This window comes from Oryctolagus cuniculus, chromosome 8 (genome assembly GCF_964237555.1).
Source record: "Oryctolagus cuniculus chromosome 8, mOryCun1.1, whole genome shotgun sequence".
NCBI lineage: Eukaryota > Metazoa > Chordata > Mammalia > Lagomorpha > Leporidae > Oryctolagus > Oryctolagus cuniculus.
The window spans coordinates 9,232,593-9,258,568 of NC_091439.1; the positions used below are offsets into that span (position 1 = coordinate 9,232,593).

A 25,976-nucleotide genomic window follows, 5' to 3' on the forward strand; every position below is an offset into this window, starting at 1 on the left:
GTTCTCCCTCCTGTCCCTCCTGACTCCAGTGTTCCTACCAATGCAAACACTGGAAGGCAGCCATGACGGCTCAAGTAATTGAGCTTCTGCCACCCACATGGGAATCGGTTTGAGTTCCTGGCTCCTGCATGTTGTGGGCATTTGGAGAATGAACCAGCAAATGGGAGTTCTCCTCACCTCCCCCAACCAGCCCATGCACACACTCTTTCTTTCTCTCAAATAAATACACAGAAAGCAGAACAAAACAAAAGGGTGTGCTTGCTCAGACCACCCCAGTTCAGCAGGACGACAAGTAGTGCCTGCTGGAGGACAGCCCCAGGCAGTTTCCATGGAGCCTGGTCCCTCAACTGCTTCAGGATGCAGCTGTGCTGAGGATGCTCTCAGAGCAGCTTTCTCTGCCTACAGAAGAGGCTCAGCCCAAAGTCCAGTTTACAATATAACCATCAACACAACTACTCTTCCCTAAAACCAACCTGCCCAGAAGCCTGGCCTTTGGACTGGAGCAATTTGCCTCATTTACCACCGAGTGTGCAGATGTGGGTCAAGGGTTCCCCCAAAAATCCCCCACCAGATATTGCTTTAAACTGTCCTTTGAAAAAATGCCTATTACATACATTTACAGAAAAAAACATTTTGACAATTTTTATTTCCCAAAAGATAAAAACAAAATACATTGAAGTACATGAAATAAACCAGGGACACCAAGGCTACCCCAGCCCAAAGCACAGTCGCCTGATATTTTGGTTACCGATCAGCATGATTTCCAGTAGGTTTTTTTTTTTTTTTTTTGACAGGCAGAGTGGACAGTGAGAGAGAGAAAGAGAGAGAAAGGTCTTCCTTTGCCGTTGGTTCACCCTCCAATGGCCGCCGCGGCTGGGGCACAGCGGCCAGCGCACTGCGCTGATCCGATGGCAGGAGCCAGGTACTTATCCTGGTCTCCCATGGGGTGCAGGGCCCAAACACTTGGGCCATCCTCCACTGCACTCCCGGAGAGAGTGTAGAGAGCTGGCCTGAAAGAGGGGCAACTGGGACAGAATCCGACGCCCTGACCGGGACTAGAAGCCGGTGTGCTGGCACCGCAAGGCAGAAGATTAGCCTAGTGAGCCGCAGCGCCGGCTCCAGTAGGTTTTTTAAGAGCCTGTAGAACCCCCACCACTGGCTTCCAGAATCTCACCGACCTAAAGGTTCCTTACTTCCAGGGCGAGGCTAAACTCAAAGTTAGAGCAGGGCATTAGAGCAAAAGTTGCCCTTTCCTTACCTCTTCCCAATGCTGGACTTTCAGCCTCACGAAATTTGATTGTTCTTTTCCTTCTCAAAGTGCCTTGCAATTTCATGTCGTGAAATCGTCTCTACGGGACCCAGCAAAGATTATATGCCTTGTATAGTTTATCATGGAAAGAGCTGTGTAGCTCTCTGCAGAGGTGAGGGGTGACCAGAAAGCATTATCTAGAGCCTGTTGGTTCAATGTTTTTCCCTTCCAGTGCCTATGTGATTATCTTGAGACAGATATCTCAACAGTATGACTTTCGTGCACAGAGACATACACTGGGAATAAATGCCAAACAGTAATGAGAGGTCAAACTGTCATGCTGCTTTGAACAACATAAAAACAATTTAATAAATGTTACTCAGAAGGCACACATGAATAATCATTAGATCTGTTCGTGTGTCTGCTGCTCTCTGAAGACTCGCTTCTGTCCAGGAGCTGCTTCATCTGGAGAAACAGTCCACTGCATTGAGTTGTAGTTTCTTCCCAGGTAAGCCAAGCATTACATCTTGACTTGATAATCAGCCCTCCATGTCTGCATCAGGACATGATGTGAGTGTTATAAATTAGGTGAATACTCCGACAGGAAGTCCTTTAACTCAAAGAAAGTAACCAAGCACGTACTTATAAATTGAACAAACAATAATCAGATAAGCTTGGGCAATGCTGAATGTTTTTCTGCCTCATTACACAGGTAGCAAAAGTGCCATTTCTTAAACTGGACATACATGTAGATAAGTGATTTCCATCAATATAATTAACTACGATGAAGTACATAAGAATTGACAGGATTTTTTGTTTGCTTGTGTTTGTTTTCACCCAATTCACAAATAATCATATTTCCTCAAGCCAAGGGTTCATGATTGTTTTCTCTTCCCCCCAGTGTTCAAAGGACACTAAGTACTTGGCTCTCTAATAAAATTTGTAATGCTAGCACAAGTGTATTTCACAGAAATGATGCTGACCAAACCAATGTCATGATCCACTGACAGTAATATCTGCAGTTTGGGCCATGCTGCATCATGTTATGCAAATTGTTGTGGGTCCACAGGCACACTGACACTGTGCTTCTTTTATGAACAGTGTTCCGTGCTTTCAGGATGGCCAAATGAAGGAGGAGATGCTGAATGTGATAGAGAACTCTTTAATTCATCATAGGACGAGGTACACACACATGTCTGGGCTTGATGAAGCAACTGCAAGTGTATGGCATTCACTAGGCAGATGGCAGAAAGGACAACAGAGTCTTCAGTCCATCTTAACACAGTTTTGGTGTGCGTGTACATTCACAAGCAGTTACAGTGATCCATCTATTTACACAGCAATTTTTCTAAATTCAACTTCTTATATCATCCTTTGCAGCAATTCCTCTCCATGAACTGACAGCAAAAGCCACAACATGGATTCAGCCCTTTCAAGAAGCTATGATTTGAAGGACCCAGTGACTGCTGATCAATAAATCAATCAATTAATCAGTTTTTCAATGAAAACAGACATGATCCTGCCCTCAAAACATTTGCTGCCTAGTGAGACAGACACTCATGGACTAATCACATAGTACATTTTAAAAACTGTGACAAGAACCATGCAGGAAACATGCAGGGAATCTGAGGCTTTAGCAAGATGGCCTGCCTTGGTGAGCAACATCTGAGGACGTCTCCCTCAGTAAGTAGCTTTCAGTACGAAATCTAAAGAATGGGTGGGGTTAACTGGGGAAGGGAGAAACAAGAAGGTAAAACATCATATACAAAGACCCTGAGGCAGGTGGGAGATGGTGTATTTAAAGACTTAAGAAAGATCCTGAGTCTTTTGCATACTATACATGGAAGTAGAGATGCCTGTAAGACAGGATAGCAGTCAGGTTACCATCCTATAATCTTATTATGCCCAATACTTCTGGAATGCCACATTAAGGAAAACATACAATCTTGCTCTTACATCATCATGAAAAATTGGCCAGAGGATAGTGTGAAAGGTTTTTATAGTCTTTTATCTCTCTGGTCTCCTTTCCATGTAGTGGAGTGTTCTCCAGTGGGTACACATGAGCCTTTAATTTGCAGGCTTCTCTCTTCTTCATCTTCACAGGATCCCAACCTCACTTCGGAAGCGTAGGCATTCCATAGCTCCTCTCTTGACTCCGTCTCAACAGAAAGATGCCAGGACCTTATTAAGCAGAGCCAGAGAGGCCTCGTGGTGGGAGCTCCTTTAGGAAGATACTTCACAGTGCAGTGTCTACAAGGTGAACAGAAGTCTGTCTCAGTATTGACCAGTCTCCACAGTAGGGCTTCAATATATTTATACTAACAAAATCTCTAAGCAAACAGAACTTAACACAAGGACACTGTCTTGTTTATATTAAACCACCCTTGAGAAACTGCTGAGAATTTTGCTAATTGAAGAACAAGAGAAATTTTGCTTGGTGAAGAGCCAGAGAAACTCTGAACCTCACATGATATTTTTCCTAATGAATCAAGGAACCAAAGGCCCAAGAAATGGAAACCTTTTTCCAGTCCAGCTCCAGATTAAACTCCTCTGATGGACTCCCCTGGCTTGCATTAAGAGTGGCCATGTTTGAACCCAAAGACATCACTGCACTTGTGTGAGTGTTTCCATAAGGCATTTTCTCTTCTGTATGCCCAGGGAGGCTATTCCCAGAAAGCTGAGTTTCCCACCTATTAACAGGTTAAGCAGAAGTAAAAAGAAAAACAAACCCCAAAAGCACTGGAACTGGGTGAGATCAGGTACTTCTATTCTGTCTGATATTTGTGTGTGTTGATCCCTCTGAGTATCACAAACCCAGTGAAGATCCTGGAGGTGACTGCTCATAAATGGGCTACATGACTGTCTGTACTACAAGATAGCTGCTCTGAGGAGTGAGGACTGGACACCTCCCTGACTTCAAAGAGGAACAAAACTTCTCAGAATAATCCAGAATCAGGGCACAGCTGCCCCAGCAGAACTCCTGGAAGAGGGACTTCAGATGGAGGAGGCCAATCCCACATGATGGCTGGGAAGAGAACCTGAGAACAAACTTTTCTGACAATGTTAGAGGGAGGCCTTCCATGAAAATTCTGGGCACTGTGCACGTGCAAATCTGGAAGCTTCGCATCTCGTGAAATTGTTCCCCGACTGCTCCTAGCAATCAGCAGAGCCTTTCCTCCAGGCCAGGAGCACAACAGGTGCACTCTCTGCACACTGTTCAGCTGTCCTCTGTGTGCTCCGGCCCCAACTTCTCCTTGTTCGCCCCTGGAAGCTGGCAGACAGGAGCAGGGCTTAGCTTTCTGTGCCAAGGTCAGCACATCCAAGGACAAAGACAGACTTGCCATAGCAACACAGTCACTGGTCCAATTGCAGCCTCAGTCCAGCTCCGATGCCTCCATGGCTGCTCCTCCTGCCTCCCTCCACACTCCCTAGCCTGTTCATTTCATCAGCCAAACTGGGAAATTCCTGGGGACACAGACCACATTATTCATTTTCATGGCATTTGGAAACTTCAAGGGCTCAGAGAATAATTGTTTGGTTGAATACTACTCTGGTACTTTTCAGGAATGATATTCAGAGACTGATTAACATTAACTTCAAAGAGAGATGCTAGGAGTCAGTGGGTGGGGGACAGGAGAGAGACAAAATTACTTTTCATATCATCCTTTTTTCTATTGTTAGGATTATTTTGCCACATGAATATACAATATTAAAAAAATAAAAATAAACAAAAATTAAAAAAACAAGATACTTTCAGTCACATTCATTTTGGATACTATACCTATACTATGACACTTATGCTATGAGATGCAAGGAAATAAATAGTAGGCTTTGAGGATTTCAGTTGGAAAAGTTAGTGATTAAAACCAGGGCATGAGAAGGAAGTGCTTTTCTAGAAATGCTTTCACCAGCCCTTGTGTCTCCTAAGGCAGATGCTTCCAATCAACAGTATAGGCTTATAACCATATGGCACACAAGTTACAGACCCAGAGACCACCTGCAAGTCTCTTTCAACCCAGCATCCCGGTCTGATCTCATGAACTGATTGGAGTGGACCTGAGATAGGAAGCTTGCACACTGTGATGGCTCAGAGTAGCAGCAGCCCCCTTTGAATCACACTCATGCCAACGACTGTATCAGAGAGAGCTCGGTCAAGACTCAAAGGGGCAATTCAGGTGACCCAGCACACAGTGAAATGTCAGATCAGACTGCAGTTATAATGTGTCTGCAGATGAAAGTGATCCTCCTGAAAAGAAATATTTCTTTCGAAGATGATACTTTGGGCCTACTGGTTGGCCGCCCCCATGCCTGGGTGCACTCCTCCTTGGTGGCCAGCAGGCTGTGGCCCCCAGGGTGCAATGCTGCCTCACACCATCAAATCCTCAAGATTCCTTTTCTGTAAGGAAAAAAAAAGTTTCTGTCCTACAAGGCCATCATTTTCCAGTTCCCATTGTCATTTCTCAAACTATATGTGGTAATCTCATCAGAGACACCATAGGGTGCTAATAAAAAATAATCTTTTCAATATGTTCATTTAATCCCATCATGACCAAAGGCTGAGAAATGCTTTATAAGAAAAATCGTTACTGCTAGAGGCCCGAGCTGTCTGTGGAAGTGGCGTAATTTATCTGCTTGCCAAAACAAGGCAATCCTAAATCTTCTGGAAGTAGTAGAGGAAAATCATACGGCAATCCAATCCCAGTATAAAGGTAAATGGATTATTTATTTGTCTGAGAGGTCACAAATATGTGGCTTGCTCCAATCAGCTGGGATAATTGAGCCAACCTAGATGAGGTTCCAGTAAGCCCTTCAATGGAGTGAACAACCTTTGAAAAGGCCTGAACAGTTCCTGACACCATGGGAAAGGAAATCTCCAGTATACATAAAGTGATTGAGCCACATATTCCTCTATGAAGCATCCACCATGTACCAGTCACTGTGCTAAATGCTAGTCACGGCCTTTGCATGCCAAACATTTGCACTCTAGGAACTCAAGTAAGTAATTACAGGACAATGCAAAACAATAGAAGACTAACATTAGGACCAGGCAAGAGAAGGCCAGAAATAGGGGAGATCAATGTGAAACAAGAAGCTAGAGAAGCTTCCTGGACCAGGTGGGTCTCAAAGACAGTGAGAGTTGAACAGGTAGAGACTACAGATAAATGCATTGTTCATGGAGAATTAGCCCCTGGAAGGGCATGGTAGTGGGGACAGACCAGGCTCATGGGTTTGGAAAGGAAATAAATAAGGTCAGGCAAAGCTGTTGGTGGTGCTTAATAAAAAAAATTGAGCCAAGTTATTGAATTATTTGACAATGAAGCAGCCCAGAAGTGGTGGCAATGTAAACCAATACAACCTATGTTCTTGGAATTCCTTCAGTGCTGAAGCACATTTTAGGCCCAACCTGCTATCCTTTGCCCCCCAACCTCCACCATTTTTTGTACCAATAAATGTAAGAGCAGTTCACTACTTCGGATTTTGCTACTCTATGAACTATTTAAAAAATCTAGGTCTCGTACCACCACAGGGCTCCCAAAGCCTCAGAATATACCCAGTGGTATAGAGCAGATGAAGAAGATGTAGACTGTTTTGGTCTAACTAATCCATGTTGGATATCAGCTGCTGCCATGGGCCAATCAATGCACCACGTCAGGAAGTCCTTACAGCAATCCAGCAATGTTGGTTCCCTGTTTTCAAATTTAAAACGTGTAGCCTAGCAAGCTTAGATAATTTAAGAAAAGTCACACAATTAGTGAGCAATGTGCATACATCTCTCCTGGGGCTGTGTGACCCTAAGGAACCTTCGAGGTGGAGCAGAGCTAAACCTGAGTAAGCCTCTTCCAGATCACATGAGGGGGGCTAGCTTGTCTGTTGTGCCACTGAAGACACCAGTGGGTTGCCCATAAAGATCAGTTAGGACTACCCAGGTTGGGATTCTCTCTCCCTAGTAAAAACTAAACACATTCTCTTGCTCTATTCATTCATTTCACAGAAAAGATGTTGTTAGGTGCCAGGAACTCACCGGCTCAGGGGAAGAGCCATGGGCAATGTGGTGCCCCTACCATCAGTGTGTACCTTCCCAAGAGGAGGAAACGAATGCTGGGGGAGAGGTAATGATCTGTCTGCACACTGTGTAACCATCTATGAGCAATTATTTACATTGCATCATGTTCCCATGAGGAAAAAAATGCTAACATAAGCATAATATGAATATAGGAAAAAAAAAGAAAGCTGCAGATACAGTATAACTAGAATTTTCAGGTGTTAGTAAAAGGCAACATTAGCTCATAGAAATGATGTGGTGTGTTTCTTGTTCAGATTCTTTTTTGCATTTTGCATACTGTTCTAATCTACTCCCAAGATGTGTGGGATCTGATCTTTCCTTTGGGTTAGGACAGAAAATGAAATCTCAAAGTTCTCTTATTTTCAGGCTGTAATGACCCAAGATAAAAGTTTTACAACTGTCAACCTAAATAAAAAAATAAGCAGAGAGATATTTTCCAAAGAATCGTGTTTATTTGCAATGGGACTAGCAGAGCATTGCAATGGAAACACACAGACCAGAGTAAACTACGGACAGAGTCCCAGGAGGCCAGCAGTTTTCAAAGGCAAAAATGAGGAGGATTCCACAGATATCTGAAACAGTAATCGTCAGCCACCGTGATTACAAAGCAGGGTGACAATGGGCGAGGCTGTGAGACAGTTGCTGGGGAGCTGTCCTTGTGGACACACTATTTGATCAGATTGTTGTGGCCCCTGTGTGGGGGCAGCGTCTTGTGAAAGTTCCTCTTGGGGAAATGCCCGTGAGAACTCTTCCTTCTCTGCTGTAGGGTTGGCATAACTGACTCCATTTTGACCCTGACAACTTTCACACAGCCACACCCCACCTTCAAGTTCAGTTTTCTATTCCAGCCACTGCCTGGCTGCCTGCAGCATTTGATTCAGGGCAAGGAGACTTTACTCAACTCAGTGACCTGCAAAAGTAAACACCTGCTCCCCTCTCTGGCAGACATCATGCTGTCAGTACTGCTGGGGACAGAGAGGATAGAATCCTTCAAGGTTCATGTTAGCTTTGCAGGCTGTTCTTCAAATGGACTTCTCCATTTCCTTAGAAAGTCATTATTTTATTCTTCCCTCCCCCACCCTGATTCTGTCATATCTTCCTCCCAATTCCACCTTCCACATCGTCTATAAAATATGACCCTGGCTTCTTGGGATCCCTAACACTTCAAAGGGCTTCAGTCTGAAATCTATTTGACTCATCCAACCAAATTAAAAAGAACTGTGATATATCATGTTTAATACAGGTTTTTGTTGAATTTTTCCATAGATTATGTAATTTTGACTCTATAATTTGAAATATTCAAAAAGCGCTTTTGAAACAAAAACTTGGAAAATAATTTCAAAGTGCTTAGCAAAGTATCTTTTCAAATGAGTAATGAACTAAGTGACTTTTCACAGGATCCAATTTTAGCCCATATTGTAAATCAATTTTTTTACTTTATTGATGAACAGCAAACTTTTTGCTTATTCAGCATTTGTGCACACTATGTGAAAAATTCTTCATGCAATATGACACTCTTACCATTTCAACATATGTATTGCCAATGGTTAGTGATTAATGAAGGCTTAAAACATGCAGCAGAGTATGCTCGTGGAAGAAATACTAGAAAAGCTCTAAAAAATTGGAAAAGGACAAAAAATATACTGCAGAACCCAAGCGACACTTTCCATGGTAACTTCTCAAACACTCACCATGGTGGTCTCTCCAGAGAGAAAGAGATAAGGCATGTCCCTGGGTTGGACAGGGTCACAACCAATGTTGAACAGTAAGTGACACCAACATGCTGTTTCAAAGTCAGAAGCCTATGTTAGCTGAAGTGCAAGGCTTACAATTTTTTCCAGGTATAGAATTGCCCTGCTATGCTTCAAATTATCAACTATCGGCAACTACTTTATAAGCTGAAAGGGTTAAATTTGAAGGCTGCATTTGGAAATATTGCTTATTAAAGCTTTTTTTTTTTTTTTACTGCTGTAAATTCCATTTCCATTTACATGGAAGCAGAAACAGACAAATTGCTTTCATGATGCTCCTCCTATTTGTGTTTCTATGGAAATGGATTTATGATTAGGATGGGAAAGCTCAATCAAAGCCTATGAGCAGGCAGAACATTACTAAGGGTTTTTTATTGAGTGGTTGGTCAGATTCCGTCCTCTACAAGGTAATCTAATGTAAAAGTAGCCCAAACTTACAGAAATAAACAGGCATACCCTCACCCACCTCTCCCAGAGCTATTCGGCACTCATGTTTTCTGGACAGAACTTGACTGAGCTTGCCAAATGTATGAGAGAAAGTACCTCACAGGCTTACTCCTCAGCGCAGCATCCACCACTGGAGCTTTTAAAAATTTTCTCTCTTATTTGTTCCCCAAATATGTTGCTTGCCCTAATATACATGTTCAAGAGCAATGGAAACTTGGGGGAGTGAAGGGGTATTCTTAAGAGAATATAATTTGAAAATAAAAAGAAAGAAAGAAATGCAGCTGAATTTCACAGAATAAATAATAACACGGTATTGTTTTCACCTTTAAAGCCAAATCATTTCTTAACCCACATCAAGTTAGAAATAAGTCCGTTTTACACTGTCCCACTTTGGGATGAACTTCCACCCAAGATCCGATCTAAGGCCGACATTGCAGCACAGCGGGTTAGGCCACTGCCTAGGATGCTGACATCCCACACGGGTGCCCTTGCAGCCCCAGCTACTTTACTTACAATCCAACACCCTGCTAATGTGTCTGGAAAAGCATCAGTAGATGGCCTAAGTACTTGAGCCGCTGCCACCCATTTGGGAGACCTGGATGAAGTTCCTGGACCTAGCTTCAGCTTGGCCGAGACACAGCTGTTGTGGCCATTTGGGAGGTGAGCCAGAGAATGGAAAATCTCTCCCTCTTTCTCTCTCTCTCTGCCTTCCAAATAAAATGAATACATATTTTTTAAAATAACTAAAAAAACCTATCTTAAAAACCTATTATGCAAACCATGTCCAAACTATCCATTTCTATACTCTATTGCCTCCTTACCAGATTCCTGCCCAAAGTGACACAGCCTCTCTGGTAGCAAGAATTTTCATCAGTGGTAGCCCAGGAAGGAGTTAGAATCATATTTTCTGTGAATATTCAATGCTAGGGAAATGTACCTGATATATACACATGAAACTAAAGAAGAAAAACCTTGGTCTGAAAGAGTCCACATTGTTATACACAGTATTAAACAACAGTGCAACCAAAATAGAGCACCTTTCATAAATCTGCTACACAATGGTAGATAGCAGTACTGGCATTTTCTCCTAGCTGTTCTGCACGAGAGATATGTGGGCTATCATAGGTGCACTCATTGCTTCTAAACTGCTGCATCAGCAGAAAGATGGATTTGTATTTTAGTGTAGTTTGCCTAGAATTTCTCTCATTTCCCCAGTAGGAAACACCCTGCTAGTGTCCCCATGCCAGAAATTATAAGCTAGAAATTAGAAGGAATTGGGACATTTGTCACATGAGACCTAGCATTTCTCTTAAGTGCATAGTGACTATAAAGCAATGGCGATACAGTATCAGTGCGATAAGCAAGGGAGGAGAGAGAGATGGGGGAAGGAAGAGAAGAGGGAAAGAAGGGAAGGAATGAAGAAGGGAGAGAAGACAGGGCTCTCAGAATTGTCACTTTGAAGGTAGAAAAAATAAAACCCATGGTGACTGGTGCCTTTGTTGGAACAGGTGTGGAAAGTTGCTTTCCATCAGATGGTCATATGTAATGAAATATCTATTATAAGGCAAGAACTATAGTTTCTGCTCATCGCCATAACAAGATGAGTATTTGAAGATCTATTCTTCATCGCGTAGCACAATGAAGTATTCAATGATAACCGATGTTCATTAGGCACAAGGCAAATAAAAGGACAGAGAACACTGCAGGGAGGTGATAAATGGACACTTTCCTTAAGTTAACACGCCTGTCTGCTCAATCAACAAGGGGGAAATGTGTCTAGATCATTTCCAGTACTGGTATAGAGAGGAGCAACTCAGAGCCAGCCAATCTCTTGCTTAGTTGCACTACTCATTGTAAAAGGAAATGTGTGTAAGTCAAAGAGAGAAGGGCAGAAGCAGGGCATGGAACTAGGGGGGTCAGGGAGGCTGAAAAGGGGAAAGAAAGAAAAGGCGTCCTCATTAATGTGTGACTGAAAATGCACCACAGTCAACTTTTAAATGAAAGGCAGAGCTGCTTGACAACCTGGAAAAGTAGAAATATAATCAAATGAACTCAATTTTGTGAATGTCGACCTAAAAGACTGAACTTGGAGCACTAATGTGACACGATGTAGAGATTTCAAACTTCCTTGGTTCATATCGTCCTTAGTATCTTATCTCAATAATTTTTGCTCCTCATTTAGGTCAGAAGATATTTAGGAGTTGGTTAAATTCAAACAATAGTAAGTTTGTGTATCCTAATGGCTCAATAACTGTTTACAACTACACGCAATTTTAAAGATGAAAAGGAAACTTCATTTTGGTCTCAGCTGTCATTACTCAGAACAGCAAGGGCTGTGTGACTTCTCCGTCCTCTGAAACAACATGGACAGTCACACCTTCGCTTTCTGTTCAACATGAATTTTCACGTGGTACTTTCTTTTTCTCACAGCAACCACTGAATCCTCATTTCATACATAAAACAGGCCACTAAAAAGGAATAACAAAATATCATGTGATGGAATAAGCTACCTCATTACGTGATATCCACAGATTTACCATAGTTCTCTAAAAACTTTTAAATATCCTGCAATGACCCCTGTGAACTGTGTCTGGTGTTCTGGACTGTTGTTGCACATGGTTCCATGGGCAAAATCTCTTCCTCAACACAAGAAAACTTTTAAGTGGAGAAACTGTATTTTATATCTAAGAAGTAGTATGAACAGAAACTTAGAAGATTGAATATGTATGTGCTGTTTACTGTATAGCAAATAATCAATAAAAATAGCAGAACAGTATTGGGCATCTACTGGGTGCTGGGTGCTGTGTAGCAGTGAAGAAGCTGATGAAAACAAAGCTGACATGATCACTGTCTTCATACAAAATGTGTGCAAATAAATAAGCAGCCAACTGCAATAAAGTAGGATAAGGGAGAAGAAAAAGTCCAAAAAAGATCTCTTAGCAAATGATGTCTAAAAGAAAATCTCAAATATCAATAGTGAACCAAGTGAAGGAAGGTTCAGGGCAGACTATTCCAGAACTATGGAATAAAATATGCACAGCTCCAGATGTCTGTTCAGTTCTCCATTCACTCAATAAATGTGTATTGAGAATTTACTGTGGACCAGTCAATATTTGAAGCTCTGAGGATATAGGAGAAATAAGTAAATAAATAATCAATCACTGATCCACTGATGATGCATTATAGTTGAAAAAGGTAAATAATAAACAAATAAACATTATATCTTGAAAAATGCTGTGAGAAAAGACAGAATTAAAGGAGACAGAGATGATGCGATGGGTTCTGACAGAGCTTAAGTTGCTGAGGAGTATTTTGCACAAAACTCATTGTGGAAAGTTGAGATCAAGGGTGGCTGGTGGTGAACAGCAGGAGACGAGGCCTAACAAGGTCTCTGGTCTTGAGAGATCCCTGTTCAATCAACTTAGTCTTTATCTTAGACAGTGGAGATGGATTTTTCTACTTAGTAAGTTATACAGGAAAAGAGTGTATCAGTATCAAGAAATAATGTTGACCAAAAAAACCTGTAATTCCACAAAATAAGGACTATAAGTTATGCATACAATTAGATCCTTATTTTCTAAGAGCTGAGACAGCCTTCAATAGCTGCAGGCTGAGCATATTCTAACACAGTTGCAGTAAATCCAGATTAGACCCCTCAGAACTGCCGTGGGCTGCCCAGGAGCATCAGGCAGGTGACATAGCCAACTTGAAGTTGCCACTTTGGCACACATATTTTGGGGGCTAAGACATTATGATACAGGTTTTACAAATTCATTTTCAAGGACTTTTTTTTAATTATAAGGAAAGCTTTCTAATTTGTGCAACTTATGAAAGTAAGTCTTGATTATTCTAGAAGTCCAGGCATAATTGTAATTATATATAATTATACAACAATCATTCAAAATATGAAAATTGATTTAAAAGAATTTAAGAAATGCTTTAATGGAAGTAGAAATCACCCCTTAACCCAATAACCAGAAAGAACCACTGTGGGCATGGTAAAGCAGAAACCTCAAGAGGTTTTTCTGTGATTTCATATCAATATTTGAATCAATGCCATCCTGTTCAGCCCAATACCCCTTATCTTAGAGAAAACACAAAGCACTCCCTGAGATTTCTAATTGTTGTCAGTGCTTTCCGCTTGTTGGTCACCTCTACTACTCTAAGTTCCTTCTACAGAATTCTCGGTCTCATTCACAAATCATTCCCAACAATTATTTTGTTCTGTTTGTTCCACACTACTATAGCAGTCAGTCAGCTCATCCCCCTACATTTGCCTGAATGCCATTCCTCCAAAGGGACATCACTCGGTGTGTGGCAAACTTTACTGTTTAGAAAAATGGAGAATTACATCACAACAGCAACAAACTTCAAATTGTATGTAATTATCCACTAGGAAAAAAAAGATCCATAAATGGGCAAAAAAAAAATTTAGAAAAATTCCTCTCAGTGGAATGCCAGGCACGAGGGGGAGTTTCTGGAAATTACCAATGTTTCAGGGCCGTGCACCTTCGATTTCCTCTCTATTGGCTGGGCTATCTTAGGAGTCCATGGGAGGAGCATAAATTAAAAGATAGAAAACTGAGTCTTAAACAAATAAGTCTTGCTCCTGGAGCTCTAAGATGAACTATCTTCTAGGAGAAATACAGTTGGTTTTCATCATTCAGAAGAGATGACCCCAAACATCTTATATTACATATTTTATTGTCCTGTACAATATTGGCCATTTTTACTTCTGTTAGAAAAATCATTTCAGCATTCCTCATTGCCTGTATTTTGAGTTCCTGAAATTTGGCTTTGAACTGGATTTTTACATATTATCGTTTTCCTCATTAATTAAGAAGTGCTGATCAACTGAAACTCAGAAAATGCAAAAGTAACAAGATTTTATTTGAGGAGCTGGTGCTGTGGCATAGTGAACTAAGCCTCTACCTGCTGCGCCAGCATCCCTTATGGGCGCTGGTTGTATCCTGGCTGCTCCTCTTCCAATCCAGCTCTCTGCTATGGCCTGGGAAAGCAGTGGAAGATGACCCACGTGCTTGAGCCCCCGCACCCACATGGGAGACCTAAAGGAGCTCCTGGCTCCTGGTTTCCTATTTGCCCGGCTTCGGCTGTTGTGGTCATTTGGGGAGTGAACCAGCAGATGGAAGACCTTTCTTTCTGTCTGTCCCTCTCTCTGTCTGTAGCTCTACCTCTGAAATAAGTAAAAAAAATTTTTTGAAAAAAACAAATCTTGACCATTTAAAATGTTTTACATTTTCCTCTAGTCTCTTCTCCCTTTATTCTCTCAAATGTTTAGTATTTTAGGAGAGTAAAAGCAGTTCAACATTCTGCCCATTTCTCTAGGCCAGTCAGCCCCCTCCTATCAGGGTTGCTACTCTCACCTGTATCAGTCACTGCTTTTTTCTGCAACCCATCAGCTCTTAATAGCTACAGGTCTCCAACTGGTACTTGGTCCTAGTAATAACAACATTTTATAAAATTTTATTTATCAATTCTTTAGAAAGGCAAGCAACATAGAAAGAGAGAATAACAGAAAGATATCTCCCATCTACTGGTTCACTCCCCTAAAGCCAGTAACAGCCAGGGCTGGGCCAGACTGAAGTCAAGAGCCAGGAACTCAATCCACGTCTCCTAAATGGGCAGCAGGAGTCCAGCTACTTGACCCATCACCTGCTGCCTTCCATGCTGAACATTAGTAGGAACCTGGAATCAGGAACAGAGATGGGACTTGAGCCAGGCACTGTGATTTGAGATGTGGGTGTCCTAAGCAGTATTTAACTGCTGCACCAAACATCTGCCCTCAACAATCATTTCTTCTGCCACCAGTTTCCCTGGGGGAGTCTCACCCATGGGGGGATGGTTATGCGGCTTTTACTATTCCTTTCAAACAACTGACAGCAACTGTGCTTTGTCTACCCCTTCCCCAACTTCCTGCCCAGTAGCAGACTCTGTTCATAACATCTTGATAACTCTTCACTTTCTTTTCACTATTGAGAATTGCAATTTAGCTACTAAGACTTAGTCATGATCACTTTCAAACTTCAATCTCATCCCTGAATAAATGTGACTCCAAAATCCCCTCCCCCCTCCCCTTGCCTTTGAAGGATGAAGTTTGGAGTAGAGTCGGGGTGGGGAGGTGGAAGAAGGAAAGCCTGCTCTTTCACTCTTTCTTACGTTGATGTCTCTGCTGTGAGTGGAAAAGACGTTTTTCTTGGATTAACTCTCTTTCTCTCTTGGTCATAGACAACCTTACATCAGCAGTGGTGGGTTGCTGTGCCCATTCTGTTTATGACCACTGATCTAGCTTCTTGTCTCCAGATGCCTGTGAGTGAAGACAGGTTCAAGATGACCCTATTGACAGGAAACTCAATCTCAGATTCTTCCCACAGAGTCAATTTCCCTTCCTCTCCGAACCAACAGCCTCTTTGAACCAATGCCACATTACCTTATACTCTGTTGATCCCAGTGAATCTATATCTCTTAGTTTCACCCATTACTTGTTATCCCAGTTCTAGGGTGTGGAAGCAGGTAGGTCTTCATGAGTGTACTTTGAAAAGTTTGTGGAAAAATAATTCTAAAAATGTTTATTTTGGTGCAAAAGAAAATGAATGCCAAAAACATTTTTTCATAATGTGGATTTCCCACAAATTTTAATTTTAAATATACACCTTGTATATATGGGACAACAGTAAAGATGAACAGGTTTAGAAATAACCAATTTTTAAAAGGCCAAAAGAATTGTGCCTACAGAAAAGAAGGAAGTTATGGTTTAGCTGTGATAATGAATCACCTCTAACCTTACCATCAGCTGTTATAACAAAATCAGAATGCTACTCAATTCTGTTCCTTTTCCTTGAGGCCAGAGCTTCATAAAAACATTACTTGGGGTGTGCATTTGCTGTTTTATTTTCTCAAGGAAAGTATTCTCTCCTTTCTGGGCAAACAGTGATTGACCAAGATGTAACGAAAGCATCTCGTCTCCCCTACCAAACAGTTTCTAAGAAATTATCCCTGTGTTTCTAAGAAGAAGTCTCACTTGATCACAGTGAGAGGTCACCCAGTCTGGTGTGCTTTGTACCACTGGGGGTCAAAATCTAAAGGGTAATGGAGTGAAAACCCAGAGAGAGGGCTAGAAGGAAAGACTGGGAAAGGGGGGTATATCTATACCATCCATGAAAGATTCAATAGACCCTGGGATTGGAATACACAGCCTTGGAAAGAACACCCTGAAAAGCTCCAAAAGACCCCAGGACTGACTCCAGCACTGAGGAGGCCTAGACAACTCACCAGAGCCCCACAGGCCTGGAATCAGTTTCCTTTCCAAGCCTCAGGTCTCTCCTGACAAACAGTTAACTATCAGGTGCGTTGGATTGATGGGTCTCAGGTCTACTCCAAATAATTTAACTTTCTATTGCAGAGTAGTCCTTGCCATACCCCAAACCTAGGGCTTTAAGGAGCTTAGCAGATCAGATGAGAGACTGCCAATACATGGACTTTGAGGTTGGATGGGAGCAACCTCAAGCTGGAAACAGGGAAGAACACCCCCGAGGCAGAACCAGAAGGAAACTCCTATTAAAATGTAGCCCATAGGGGCCAGCATTGTGGTGCAGAGGGTTAAGCTGCCACTTGCAACACAGGCATCCCATATCAGATCCCCAGTTCATTTCCTGTCTGATGTCCTTCCAATCCTGTTCCCCATTAATGCACTTAGGAAGGCAGCAGAAGGTGGTCCAAGTACGGGGGTCACTGGGCTCCTGGTTTTCACCTGACCCTGACTTGACTCTCTCTCTCTCTCTCTCCCTCCCTCTCACTCCCCTCTCTCTCTCCTCCCCACCCCACTCTGCCTTTCAAATAAATAAATCTTCTTTAAAATGTAACCTACGATTTTAGGCTAAACACAAATAAATTCCTTATATGAGCACTGTCAATATTAGGAAATATCACACAGATACAAGTTATTTGTCTTGCAAAATCTTTTAAAAATAGACTGCAGAAGTTAGTTTAATCTTACTTCTTGGCAGATTAATACCCTGGATGATTTCTACAGATTTTACTCTCAGAATTTCTTATTTAAACTAAAAGGATAAAGCATTTTTCATGTATTAATATTTTATCTCCTTCCAAAGAAAGAAGAAATAGTAAGAATTGAGGGGCCAGGTTGAGTGGCCGGCATTGTTGGCATAGTAGGTAAAGCTGCTGCCTGTGGTGCCGGTTCGAGTCCCAGTTGCTTAACTTCTGATCCAGCTCCCCTGCTAATGTTCTTGGAAAGCAACAGAAGAAGGCCTGAGTTCTTGAGCTCTTGAACCTGCATAGGGGACTCTGGGAAGCTCCTGGGTCCTGGCTCTTGGCTGCTGGCTTCAGCCTAGCAAAGCTCCGGCAGTTGCTGCCATTTGGGGAGTAAACCAGCAGATGGAAGATGTGTGTGTGTGTGTGTGTGTGTGTGTGTTTGTCTGTCTGTCTCTCCATAACTCTGCCTTTCAAACAAATAAATAAATCTTTAAAAAAATGAGAATTGAACTGACATACAAGAATATACACATATATAATTGCAAAAATATATTAAAAAATTATGGTGAAAGAAGCATTCAAATGGAATGGTGAGATAAAGGTTAAAAGTCTGTAAGGAAATAGGCCATTTGGCTTTTGCTTAGCTAGGAGATTAAATTATGCCAATAGATGTGGCCAATTTATGGAGGTAGATTCATTTCGATAGAATATCCCTGAGAAATATTACCTGCAGTACCTTGAAAACACTTGCTCACTCCTCACCAACTGATTAAATACTCAGAACTACAGTGCTTCCAATGTGCATGAGTTTCCCAGGCACCTAAACATAATTCTCAAGTTTTGGTCTAAGAACTGATAAGCAAACCCAGAGCTTCACACACATGACCTGGTCTTTAGTTCCCAGTGCAGACCAGGTCACAGGAGGCCACCCTGTATGGATTTTCAGTTGACTGTTTCAGCTGCTTTCCTCTCTTGTTTGCTTGTATCACCCTCTTTTACAGAGAAGGTTGATCTACAACCTGCCTTGAAAATCAGCAGACTCAGATGATAGTCTAGAGTCCATTACTTTTTTGTTAATAAAGGAAATGAATGAACAATGAATCAGCAAGCCTTACAGATCTGTTAGCTGCTGGATTAATCAATGACAACAAAGGACAGGAGAAAATCAGTGGCTGGGCTTGCTTGCTTTCGCCTGGGCTGGCAACTGCATCCTCTAAAAGTGCATAGGCTCTGACCCAGTCACTCCTTCCTTTCCTTTCTCCATGCGAGGTTCTCATTGGCCTGCAACAGTGAGCTGATCACCAGGGAGGGACTTCCTCAGCATCTGTCCTTGGGGAACCCTGCTCACACCCTTCTTCCTACTTGACATGCTTCCCTCTCCCTTCCTTACCATCTCAGCCCTGCTTCTTTATTCAAGACTCGTTTCTTCCACAAAATTTTTCTTTCTGCCAAAGCCACCATGATCCATCATTTTGTTGAATTCTTACAGAATTTAGTTAACTCCTTCCAATTTAATAGTCATTCAACAAGTGCCTTGAACTTTTCTTTAGTTATTCCACTGATATGCATTTTCAGTTTGCAAATGCATGATAAACTTATCAAGATTAGATGCCTGTGGCTAGACAGCTCCTTTGGTGCTTTGATAGAGCTCTGTGGAAATGAGTGAGGGAATGTGCACTGGGGTCTGAGACTGAAGTGTGAAGTGATCTTCCCTTTTCTCTACTGCTAATGTTAAGTGGCTAATTCTTTTAATGCTAATGTTGAGTGACCTGAGTGGAGCAAATGCATAGTTGTGAAATACAGCCACCACTCGTTAGTGCTGAGAATGATGACAGTGGCTGCGCCTCCCTGCAGCTAATTCACAAACTCATCACCCGTCTTGCCATGTGACTTTTGCCCTCTGACCCTGCATCACCAAGAAATTTAAACCCTTATAGATAACTCATCTCCCTTCAGTCAATGCCTCAATCCTTTTGCTGTGGGTTTCTATCAAGGGCATATGGAATACCACACAGCAGTTAAAAAAATGAAATCCTGTCATTTGCAACAAAAAGAATGCAACTCAAAACCATTATACTTAGTAACATAAGCCAGTCCCAAAAAGATAAGCACCATATATTTTCCCTGATCTGTGATAATAGAGAATCTAAAATATAATAGGAGTGAAATTGACATTTTGAGATTTGATGATTATTTATAGCTCTTGTCTCTACTATTGAGGAACAGTGTTTTCCCCTCATACTATTTGTTGAACTCTTTACTTACGCAGGGTTAAACTTATGAATATAAAGTAAACTGAAAATAGATTTCTGCAAATTTAGAGAACGAATAGGAAAGAGAGGAGGAAGAAGGGAGGGAGCACAGGCAGCAGGTGAGGGTATAGTGGGAGGGTAAAGTAGGTAGTTATGTTCTTTAATATGTATGTGTTAAGTGAATGAAATTTGTAAACATTAAATAAAATTTTAAAAAAATAATTCTATAGGATAAATAATAAAAAAATTTTATAGAGCAACCTTTTCTAACTCAACATTAAGCATGGAATGAACAACAAAAGGAAGTTCCTTAGTTATCTGCCTAGACCATGTCAGTATTCTCAGAGTGGGTAGCTTTTGAAAATAATTTTAATAAAGGGGTATGAAAGGTTAAATATCCTTCCAATGAGAATTGCTCTGATTTGAAATAAAATTTTCTGACAATTACTACTAGGTGTGTACTTTTGTCTTCTTTATTTTCAAAAGTGCTATGTACTATGAAGTTTTGCAACCTTTGAGGGTTTTTTTCCTTTGATTCACTGAGGGTCATGGGCATATGGAAGGAATTCTTTTAGACCTTCAGGAAATACAGGCTTCTAATGAATAGTTGAAAAAGAACTATTGATAAAATTTCTACTCAAAAAATCATACGAATATGGACTATGTCTGTTTCACACTTTCAGGAAAAGAAGACACATTCTCGGATAGCAAGTTACATGTGGCTCGTGAATCCTTACTGATCCCCAGCTACCAGATGGGAATGACTTTGACTTCCTACACCTGTGTCTACACAGCCATCTGCACCTGTAGCCAACCATCCCACTTCTCTTCCTGTTACAATGAAAAATTGGGCCCTTTGCAACTGAAAACCAATCCTCCCTCACATATTCTAAATCCTCTTTCTTCTCCGTTTTCAGACAACTCAATTTGACCACGATATCTTCAATCACTTCATTTCCTCACTGTTGGCTTATTTTAATTATGATAACATATAATAAATAAATGACATAAATTTGTTAAATGTAAAGCAAACAGAAGGATGAAAACTACTTTCTTCCTTCATATTCTTTTCTTCTCTTGAAACAATCTCATCTACTAGTTTCAAATAATATACATAGAACTTCCAATGTTATCTCTGCAGTCCAGCCTCTGTTCTTGTCACTACTTGCCCATCTCACAGGCATCTCAAGCTTGTGAGTGTTGCCTCACTCTCAGCCATCCTCGCTCAAGAAATGATGACACCTATTAATTCAAACTGGAGGCTTGGAAAATATTTTGGTCACAGCTCCCTTTTTCACCCACCACCAACAAAAGCTCATGTACTGTACAATCTGCATCAGTTCACCTCTCTTTGTCTTCTAGAAAGAAGACATTGTATTACCTCTTGACCAGTATGTCTTCAATGGTTCCTAAAACAGCCATATGGAATTTCTTTGTCTTGTTGGCAAACTGGATCAATTGCTGAATGTAAAATATTCTTCATGATAAAAAGAGCCAAAATAATTGAAGGCCAGGCACCCACTTCAGTGTCACTAAGTGATTATACTGAACTGATTATACCCAAGTATCCTGCCCATCTCTGGAAGACAAGAGAATCATTCAATAGATTGTAAACCTATAGAGGATGAAGGCAGCTTGTTCCTCTTCTCTCCAAGAGAAGAGAAAAGGATTCTTTTTCCCACGTTCCAAAATAAAATAATACTGGGTCCAAGAAAATCACTCCAACATTTGGGAAGTCAACAAGCAGAGGAATGTACAACTCTAAGTTCAACAGAAAAGAGAAAACAATCCATCTAGTTTAATGAGAAAGAGAAGTGACAGAGTAATAAGTGGTTTGCTGAATCATTGTTAGGACTAACAAAAAACACTCCAGGGAACCACACTGCAGAGAGTAGACTGCCAAGGCAGCTGCTGCCCTACAATGATCAGGACTGTGTGAACCACAAATCCTGCCTCAGCTGCTGTCCACACTAATCTACCACCTCCTCTGTGACACCCACAAGCAAAAATGATTGTCCTGGACCCTTCCTCTCCTTTCCACCAAGTTAGTAGAATACATGTAGCAGGAACATATTTATGCTTTGTGGAGTTTATGTGCATAGTCACACATTTATATATGTAAATTCATGGACATACAGATTATATCTGAAGGATTTCACTTAATTATAGCATATTTTAAAAATATACTGAAGGAGGGGCTGGCACTGGGGCACGGCGGGTTAAAGCCCTGGCCTGGAACGTTGGCATCCCATATGGGCACCGGTTCAAGTCCCAGCTCCACCTCTTCCAATCCAGCTCTCTGCTGTGCCTGGGGAAGCAGTGGAAGATGGCCCAAGTCCTTGGGCCCCTGCACCCATGTGGGAGTCCTGGAAGAAGCTCCTGGCTCCTGGCTTTGAATCAATGCAGCTCTGACCATTGTGGCCAACTGGGAAGTAAACCAGCAGATGGAAGACCCCTCTCTGTCTCTACCTCTCTCTGAACTCTGTCTTAGAAATAAATAAAATAAATCTTTAAATAAATATATATATATATATATACTGAAGGAAAAACATGGCAGATAATTAGTGTGTGCAAGTAGTCACAGGTGATTTTTTTCCTCCATGCTTCTGTTTTGAAACCTATTCAGAATTGTTCTCCTATTTTTATTACTTTCAAAAATTATGGATAAAATAAATATTCTTAATAAAAATCTAAGGACATTGGAAGAGCAACATTACATTCACCATTTAGGAAGACCTTCAATGATTTAAAGTCTTTATAAAAGGGTCTATGAAGTCATCTTCAGCCCTGATTGTCTTGCAGTATAATTCCTCTGGAGCTTATTTTTCTGGCATTTTAATATGGTGCTATGTTTCCTGCACTATCTATTTGGCGTGGGGATGCCATGCCATTGCTATAAAATGCAAGTTAAGAATCACTTCACTCAGCTAATATGTATGGAATGCCTGCACCTGTCACATGCTGTGCTGGACAGCACTGATATGGCTGGTCACCAAGCAAGACACAGGCCCTTTTCCTAAGGGGCTTTCTCTTTAGAAGGGGAACCCTGTGCTAAACTATGCTAGGCTAGGCTACACTGTGAAAGGGCAATCCACAGGGTGTCATGGGAATGCAAAGGAAGAGCATCTTACCGAGCTGGGGTGGGTCAGCCTCCCTGTCCCAGAGAAAGTCTCCCGAGAGACGGTTTCTATGCCAGGTGTGGACGGATGAGTCTCAGGTCAAATAGAGGAAAGAGGAAGGAGAAGCCAGGGATGTTTACCAAAGGCCCAAGGCAGGAGTGAGCAAAGCCATTTGGTAGAGTGTGAGGTGACACTAATGCTGATGTAAGATAAGAAAAGCCCAGCTCTGGGTGGTGGTGGGGAGGGGCAGGGTGCAAAGTACAAGCTAAGAGGTAGGCCAGTCATGAACTTGACTCAGAGAGTACGAAGGATTAATTGAAAAGTTTTAATCAATTGAAGAGAGCTAATTCACAGTTTGGAAAAATATTGCCAAGTAGAGATTAGACAAAGGGATGAGAAAAAGTCAATATATTTGGGATAGTTAAATCAGTGGGATTAGCCGGACTAATTGATTAACTGAATATGTGCAGAGGAGGACCCAAGACCAGCCCTAGCTTCCTGCCATGTGCCCTTCCTAATTGACAGAGTAGACAGGATCTGAACTGGGCTTAACCTGTGACTTCTCTGCTCTCAGCTATAGAATAGTTAATCCTATAGTTCCAGACATTCTTGTTTTTATTTTTTAAATTCTTGCTTATCTTATGGATTACTCTGGGAAACTGATTTGAACTTCAGATGCACTATGCTCTTGAGTATTACAGAGGTATAAATTAGATTATTTTGGAGTCAATTTCATTTTCTTCCCAATTTATTATATGTTTCCATTAATTTAAAATCGGAAAGCTTTTTGTCTCTGGCATAGCAGACCATTCTTCCAATTTGAGCTTCTGTTGTTTAAGAATCCAGGAACCGTGACTCCTCACTCCAAGTCTAAACCTCACAGAGAATTTTTAACAGACGCCTAAAACACATGGGTTAGATGTCAATTCTCAAGACTGGTCTTGTTTAACGATTTCCTTGTGTTTATTCTACTGTTAACACTTCAAATATATTTTCCCTTACTCTCCCGAGGGCACATTGTTTATGAGAATAAAAAAATGAGAAGTAGAATTGAACACACCTTGGTGAATTCAGCTGACCTTGGTTTCTTGAATAAATTGCTTTTCAAAAAATACTATATTTTGCGTATATTTTACCAATACTTAGGAAATTTCTTGTCTGCTTTAATTTACTCAATTTCCATGATTAATTCTTTTTTTAAAGATTTATTTATTTATTTGAAAGGCAGAGTTACAGAGAGGCAGAGGCAGAGAGAAAGAGAGAGAGAGAGAGATCTTCCATCCGCTGGTTCACCCCTCAAATGACCGCAAGAGCTGGAGCTGGGCCATTCCAAAGCCAGGAGCCAAGAGCTTCTTCCAAGTCTCCCACATGTGTGCAGGGTCCAAAGCGCTTAAGTGATCTTCTATAGTTTTCCCAAGCCATAGCAGAAAGCTGGATCAGAAGAGGAACAGCCAGGACTCAAACTGGCACCCATATGGGACGCCAAAACTGCAGGCTGGGGCTTTAACCCACTGTGCCATACCCTGGCCCCCATATTTAATTCTATAATACTGTAAAATCCATCTTATTCCTGATTCAAATGTAGCAGATTATGTATAATGTTCCATGGGTTGCACACAGGTGCAAATATGCATTTCTCAGTCTGCCCTGCAGCTTCCCTGTTGCTGGTGGACTCTTGTTTATGTAACAATAACTGATTACATCCAATAGCATTGTTTCCTTCCCAGTGCTCTCTTCTTCATATTCAGTAGACATATAAGGTGCAACAAACCCATCTTTCCTTCCTTCCTTTCTTTTCATAGTTTAACTAACAGAAACAAGCTGCTAGTCTGGTAACTTACCTGTGACTAGTCTTGTGACTTGCACCATTTGTCTAAGAATTTCAGGACCCATTTTCTACCCTGATCTCCCACAATGGCCCTTCTTCCTTTAAATGTCACCTTGCAGGTTTGCAAATTGGGGAAGAACATTTTTGGGAGCACAGAGTCTGCCTTCCTCCCAGTGGTCACTCACATTAAGGTACTTCCTCCCTGCAACAGCTCTCATCTCTGGTGTACTGACTGCTCAGCATTGAAGAGCCTGGGCCTAATCTTGTGACAACAATATCAGCTCCCATCCAGTGTCACACCCTTGCCCCATCTGGGTCTCCCTGTGCAGGGGGCATCTGGTACTTCACAAGTGATTGGCACTCACCTGATGAGGGTCCTCTTCTTTCACTGCTCTGGTTCCCGGCTGAGCTGGAACTCTGCCTTTACTTTGTCAGTCACACGATAAACTCTCAACAGAAACAAGACAAGACTTATATAAGATCCTTTGTTAGTGGAATGAAATTAGGCCTGGGCTGCTGGCTGCTGGGTAATCCCTACACCAGATATTATCAAAAGCTCAGCCCCTGTCCCCGGTGCCAGTCAAAATCATGAGGACGAGGTTTGGAGGAAAAGGAGAGAGAATATTCAATCTGTCAACAAATGAGGGTGTAGCAGACTTCTGAGTCCCAAGGACTATTGCTCTGCTGAAAGACTGTGTTTGGGGCTTAAAAAGGGGCTACAATGAAGGCAGTACTGATATGACAAAATTGATGTGGGATACTGCAGCCTGGAAGCCACACCTGCCCCATCATATGTAATCCAACCTGCCTAGCTGTCAGTCAAGTAACCCCTTTCCCAGGATGTATCACCCTTCACCCATGGCCTGGGGAAGGTACCATATAGCCACTCTCCTTCCAACTTCATGTAAGAGGCGGATAACTGGGAGAGGCTTGCTTGCTCTCTCTCGCTCTCTCTCTCTCTCAGGATGCTGAGGCACTGTCTCTCTACTTTCTCCCCCCATCCTTTTCCCTTCCTGACCCACTCTATGCCTACCATGTGTATGTTTTTCTTACCATTCAAATTAACTTTATCATTTTGTGCACCAAATATGTGTCTGTACCTAGAATGCTTCTTTAGGTAAAAGGCAAGGACCTAGAATAGGAATTTAGGCTTCACCTCTCCCACAACAAAACCATGAAAGAGCTGCAGATCTCTGGTGTCAGGTGTCAGTGGGTTGATGACAATGCACTTGTCATGGTGGTCCTTGAAGGCCTTG

The 25,976-nt window shown here is 41.7% G+C and overlaps 1 long non-coding RNA gene across 1 annotated transcript in view; it reads right to left on the reverse strand.

Moving 5' to 3' along the window:
* Positions 1-1,700: 1,700 nt before the first annotated feature.
* The window catches only part of LOC127483244 (uncharacterized), a 211,507-nt gene continuing 187,231 nt past the window's right edge, over positions 1,701-25,976 (reverse strand). Inside the window, exons 8-9 of the long non-coding RNA XR_011378204.1 lie at positions 25,086-25,169; positions 1,701-3,499 (exon numbers count right to left, since the gene is read on the reverse strand). This is a non-coding gene — a long non-coding RNA (uncharacterized lncRNA). The remainder of the gene's footprint in view (positions 3,500-25,085; positions 25,170-25,976) is intronic.